Source organism: Castanea sativa, chromosome 12, assembly GCF_040712315.1.
Source record: "Castanea sativa cultivar Marrone di Chiusa Pesio chromosome 12, ASM4071231v1".
Lineage (NCBI taxonomy): Eukaryota > Viridiplantae > Streptophyta > Magnoliopsida > Fagales > Fagaceae > Castanea > Castanea sativa.
Genome location: NC_134024.1, coordinates 19,928,107 through 19,934,866, shown reverse-complemented (window position 1 = coordinate 19,934,866; position 6,760 = coordinate 19,928,107). Strand labels below are relative to the sequence as shown.

Genomic DNA, 6,760 nt, shown 5'->3' with positions numbered 1-6,760 from the left:
GTTAATGAGGACTCAGTCCATGCCCTTTGGAGTTGCAAATCACTCATTACCATCTGGGAACTTGATGAGGTAATCAAGAAGTTTTTCAAATATTATTTCAACACTTTTGCTGATCTGGGGGAAAATATTTCCGAGAATGAGGGATAGGTTAGACCTTAACCTTGTCGCCACACTTTTCTGGTTTATCTGGAATCGAAGAAATTTGGTGAGAGTAGGGGAGGTTGTGGTGGAGATTCATAAGATTCGTCAAAGAGCAATGGTTTTTCTACAGGATTATCAGCACTTAAAGGGGCCGACTGTTCATCCCCCCCCCCCCCCCCCCCCAAGCAACCGACGAGAGCCATCTATTGGAACCCTCCAATGTATCCCCGTTTCAAAGTTGATTTTGATGGTGCCACATTCAACAACTTGGGAGCTGCTGGTTTAAGAGTGGTTGTGCGTGATTCCACAGGTTGTGTTATTGGTGCCATGTGTGAAAGGGTATCTCTACCTACCTCTCTAGTTGTGGTTGAGGCATTGACTTGTAGGAGGGCGCGGGCTTTTGCTAAAGAATTATGCATTTTTGAGTGTTCTGTATAGGGTGATGCTGAGGTAATCATCTACGCCATCCTAGCTGCAGATACCAGAAACCTAGAGTATGGACATGTGATTGGTGATATTCTGGTATTAGCTACTGATCTTGGTTTATGTAATTTTTCTTTAGTTAAACGTATAGGCAATTCAGCGGCCCATTTCTGAACCAAAAAAGTTGTTTCTGGCCATGAGCTCCAAGTATGGATTGAGTTCACTTCTAATGATATAGCTCCTCTTTGTCACTTGTGACTCCTTATAATTTTGTTTTATTCTTCAATAATATTGATCCGTGGGTCGGTTTTCACAAAAAAAATATATATATATATATATATATATATATATATATATATTCCTAATCACATTTCTTTTTATTTAAATAAGTAACATTGTTTCTTTCCTTTTTTTTAGAAGTAACAGTGTTTTTATTATTATTTCTTAGTGAGTTCCAACTCATAGCATTTACTCCTAATAATAGTTCTTTATCAACAAACTAAGATACCAATCAGTTTTGGTGTAGATAGAAATTGTACCATAAATCTCACATTCAGCTATCAGAACTTTTACCAATTAAGCAAACTGGAATCCACAAGTAGCGATGTTATTCAAACAAGAAAAATGGAACCAGTATTGCATAATAATACAAAAAAAAAATTGCGAATGAACCTTGGACTTGTAATACAAGGACAAGGAATACTTATTTTATTAAACATTGGCTAATGTCTTTTCAATGGACTTGATTGCGATCATGGTGCTATTTCCTTGCGCGGGGGAACATTTCCTGATGGCGAAGGTGGTGAAGGCACACGCGGTGGAAGGACAGCCTTCGTTTGGACTGTAATCCCTCTCCAGCTACTTTTTTTCTCTACAAAATAGTAATAACAACAATAATCATAATAAGGGCTTTTTGATTATTTTATACTTAACAGTGTCGGTATTCACGCTCTTTCATATCATAAATAAAATATGAACATCAAATGTAAAAGTGTGGTGGAGATTGTATAAAACATTTCACATCCAAGGATGTGAAACTTTTTTTTTAAAAAAATGTGATATTTATGAATAAATAAATAAAATTATTAGTTGAGTTATAAAACTCTTAGTAGCTGTAAGATAATATTTAGCCAAATAGAGAACACAAAATTTGTTAATTAAAGAGTACTTCGTGTTCAATAATTTTTCCCATTCATCACCACTCGTAAAATAAATAAATAAAATTATATAGGAGTGTGAGGAGATATGGTTGCATGCATTAAGAAAGAGACTCACTGGTTAGTAGGACGACGTTGCCCGGTTCGGCAACCGTTATTGCAGAAGAGAGAAACAAAAACAGAAGAAAGTAGATTACAAGAATCCTAATGGATGCTTTTAGCTCCATTTTGGCTTCAACAGCTTAAGTTAACACTTCCTTCTTCTCTCCCTATATGTAGATTATATAGTCTAAGAAGAGATAGGGTATTAAGTTCAAGTCAAATAAATTCATAGTAGTCAAATACACGTTTTTTTCCTCGAAGACCTTTATACACATTTGTTGGAGGATTTTTATTATTTATAAATATCCCACACCTCACGCGAGAGCAAAAAGACGAAAGAACATCAGCATTAGGAGACCTACTACGTAGTAATTAATTTAATTTTTAAATATCTGCGAATTTACAATTAAGTTAATTATTTCCCCAATCAGTGTTGTGATCATGAAGAGGACCTTTCGGCATTGACACGCTAGGAATAGCCAAGAATGAAGTGATTATCCAATAGTAATGATATTATTGTGATTGACGGAACATAAAATGATTCCTTATAAGTTGTGATTGGTGAAACATAAAATAGAACACTAAAACTGGTATAGAGGATTTGTATTCTACTTTGCGTTGTCTTATATTTTTTATTCAAATGTACAATTGGGTAGGTAAATTACAAAGTTAGTCCTTATTCTTTACATCATATTTCAATTTGGTCTCTAATTTTTTAATTGTATCAATTTGATCTCTAACCTTTTACTTATATCAATTTGGTCCCTAACATTTTCAGTGTTGTGTCAATTTAGTCGTTATCGTTATCCCTTGACTAAAAAAACTAATGTGTCAAACGGAATAATAAAAAATTAACCTTTTAATTATATCAATTTGGTCCTTAACATTTTTAGTGTTGTGTTAATTTATTGTGTCAATTTAGTCGTTATCATTATCCCTTGAATAAAAAAACTGATATGTCAAACAGAATAATAAAAAATTATTTTTCATGTAACATTATTTGCCAACTATATATACCGCCATATCAAATTTTAAAAATTAAAAATAAAACCAAATTAATTCGAGACACATGAGATCAGTATCATCTCACTAAAATTCCCAAGTTAAAATTAAACAATTGGACTGAAGTTCTTACTCTAAACATTATGGCATTAAAGCAAATTCTCTATATAGAAAATGCATACATTAGAGATTACTTTCTCTTGATGGATTCACTTATCAAGACTACAAAAGATGTGGATCCGCTTTGTGGAAAAGGAATCTTGGTTAATTACTACCTCGACGACAACGGTGTAGCAAAATCTACAACTAACAATCTTAACAAAGGAATCTTATTGATAAGTATGAGAGATGATTACGTTAGTCTCTCTAATAAATTGAATAGTTTCTATGACAGTACTCCCTGGCACAAATGGATGGCAATATTAAGATGTGAATTTTTTAGCACTCCTTCAGCAGCAATCATTATTGTTGGTGTAATTACGGCGCTCACTTTAATACAAACAGTATGCTCTATCATGCAAGTAACAGGTTAAAGTTGAAAGGCTGTATAATTTGGATGATTTCTCCCGGTTTGATATTATATCCATAAATTTTTCTTTCTTTTTTTGACTATATATGGTCAATGGAATTGATTTTACCTATGTAAAATACACAAATTATGTATTTCTTCCTTTGTTATTATTAATTGTTAATGTATGCTTGTAAGTTTGAAAGCCAACCATCAATAATAAATACTTCAATTGAGCTAGGCCTCACGGGCTGGGCCCATGTCTTACCTTTTGGGCTGCTCATAAAATAGACCAAAAAACTTGTGGTCTCTCTTTACTTGAGTCTTAGCCCAATTAGTTCCATGACTCAAGTCTGAGCTAATTTGGGATCTGTTTGAGATTTGCTTATTTTACTGAAATTAAAAAAAAATTTGCTGAAAATACTGTAGATAAAAGTAAATGTTAGTTAAAATAGTACAATGAGACCCATAAATAATACCAAAAAGTACAATAGAACTCATGAATAGTAGTAAAAATAAGCTGAATAATAAAATAAGTTGACAAAAATAATCTAGGCAAAAGAACACTCAGTCTTGGGAATTGTTTTGACCATTGATATGGGTTACAGGCGTTGATAATTTGAGGGCTTTGTTTTGTGAATGGGCTATTGGGCTAAAATTTGGGTTTTGTATTTATTGATACAATTTGTAGTTAATTTAATGGGCCTGATTTAGTAAGAAGTGGTTTGTAATTTTCAAGGATATTGGACCATGTGTTTGGGTTGACTATGGGCTCTTAGAACTGTTGGTCGGTGAAAAAAAAAAAACCTCTCTAACACGGTAACACCTATCAAACGAGTTCCCTTCAGATTTCTCCTGGCAGAAAAATGTAATTACCCTTTTATTTTGTTAAGGAGTTGAGAAGAGGGGTAATTGGGTCTTTTTATATTATATTATTTAAGATAACTCTAAAATTGATATTTGGATACAAAGTGTAACACAGTTTATAATTTAGAATAAAAATTATACATTTTAAAAGTTTAAAATGTAAACGGTAATTAAAGATATAATTTAGAACGGTAAAATTTAATTTTTTTCCCATTGGTAAAAATAGCACACCGTAACAGAGAGTAAACTACTTTACTCTTTAAAAGTCTTTGATTGGTTCTATTCAAAACTGGGAAGTGGAAAGTAAATTGAAGTTCTTTTAGTCTTTTAGCACTAACATTAACTAGATAAACAACGAAAGAGATATACCGAGGTTGCCGATTTGGACTGGTGTAAGAGGCTGAAGCTAAGCGGACAACCAAGGACTCATGGCGAGACAACTAGCGGCGCAAGAGGCAGGTGCACAGCGCATACACAATAACGTAGAAAGATTTGTTTTTGCCCCCTTTGTTTTTTGTTAATTACTGGTGATTTGGAATGTGTTTAAGGAGAATTGGGTTTTGTTAGTATTTGGAGAGCCACAGATTGAGGAATGGACCATCTGATAGGTTTTTTTTTTTTTTATTGGGTTTTTTCATAGCAATTTATTTTTTTGGTTTTTCTAGATTACTTCAAAATTTTGATGGGCTGATTAATGATTATAAATGTACGTGGTAATATTGGAAAATGATTGTGAATTAAAAATGTTTAAAACTTGTGCTCGGTATCGAAAAGTTAGGCATTTTTGGATATAGAGCCCTGTCAGTTTTTTTAAAATCTTCTCCCCTCTTCCTCTGTCTGTTGAAAATATTTTGTATTCTCAAAAGAAAAAACAGTGGATTAATCCCACATTGAAAAATGAGTGTGAGTTAAAGAGGTTTAAAGTATGTGTTGCATATCCAAGAGTAAGGCCTTTTTGAATATACACCATTGTCAGTTTTTTTTAAGAGCTTTTTTCCTCTCTCCGCATGTGTTATAAAAATATTTAATATTCTCAACCCAAAAAAAAAATGTATGTGAAATTTTAGGTATTTAGAGACCAAGTTTTGTTTGGTACATGTGTTTAAACACATGTTTTCAATTTTTAAACAACATTACACGTATTTTCACACACTTTTCTACCACATGTATTTCCAAAAAATACAAACAGCGTTACTAAAATAATGTTACCAAACGACCCTTCAAAATTCCACAATTTGGGGGGAGGGGGTGAATAAGAAAATTTTTATTTAAATTTCAAATTTTAATTGTAACGCCCCAAAAATTATAAGCAATAAAATTCTATTTAATCTGAAAAATCCATAAAAATATTAAATAAAAGAATCCAGCAACTTAAAAATTTCATCACAAATGTCAAAGCTCTAATTCACCAAAAATTAAAACATCCTCAAAAAAATTCTCCAGTAAAATGTTTAATATCATAAAAGTAAAAATAAAATCTTCAGTCCCACAAAATAATTTGTAACTACTGACTTCTTGGAATCTCTCCTCCAATAATCCATTTAATGTATCTGTAAGGGGAAATAAAAGGGGGTGAGATAACTCAATAAGTGAAATTCACTAACATTGGGGTGTGGGAACAACCTTTAAAAAAAGAATTCTTACAAACAATTCATTACTCATACCTCATCAATATTTTATCATCAAATATTTCATATAAAATAAATAATAATCTTTATATAGTGAGCCATCATAGTGTGTGTGTGTGTGTGTGTGTGTGTGTATATATATATATATATATATACCATCACAAACACAATTTCCTAAACTTTACTCATGGTCAACGTTTACGCCCCGTTGACAAGGTTGTGTTATCCCCTTTTCTAGGACTAGAACATCTTTTTCATTCCCTTTCTTAAGGATGGTTGCTTTGGAACCTAAAGGTGCACTCTCTTACTAAGGAGCTTCCTTTTTTGATCCTCAATAGTATACTCCTTTGCTAAGGAGCTACCAAATATACATTATCCCCTTTTTTGGGACCGTTCCTTACTAAGAACTAACTGCAGTATGATTGTCCCTTGTTAAAAACTAACACAATATTGAGCTTTTTAATCACGACTTGCCATAGGTTTTCAAAACATATTCAAGATGCTCACATAAATAATCCATTCATAATTCTCAAAATATCAATATATATTCACAAATACAAGTTTAAATAAATTTAGGTTATCCCACATGTTTTTCGTAAAATGAATATTCAACGTGCACATCAAGCATTTATAAAGTATCAATTTATATATAATATTAACATATTTATTTGATATAGAATAGTTTAATAATCAAACACTGTTTTGGGAAAACCCCCAAAATTAACAAACACCACTTACCCCTTAGTTGCAAAAATAAAGGAAATCAACCTCCCTTGAATCACAACAAATCTGTAGAATTAGAACCTAGCAACACCAAAAATAGGTTCATCAATACACAATTTCCCACTTAAAAATCTATTTTCACGCTTAAACAGTTTTATCCTAGACAAAATTGTTATATCCAAAATCCTCTATTTATTCACTTAACAATC

General features: G+C 32.2%; 1 long non-coding RNA gene across 1 annotated transcript; it reads right to left on the bottom strand.

Annotated features, from left to right (window-relative positions):
* Positions 1 to 1,111: 1,111 nt before the first annotated feature.
* Positions 1,112 to 1,985, bottom strand: LOC142618290 (uncharacterized). The gene is made up of 2 exons (XR_012841239.1): positions 1,840 to 1,985; positions 1,112 to 1,435 (listed from the first exon to the last, which is right to left on the bottom strand). It is a non-coding gene; the product is annotated as an uncharacterized LOC142618290 (long non-coding RNA).
* Between the last annotated feature and the right edge of the window lie 4,775 nt (positions 1,986 to 6,760).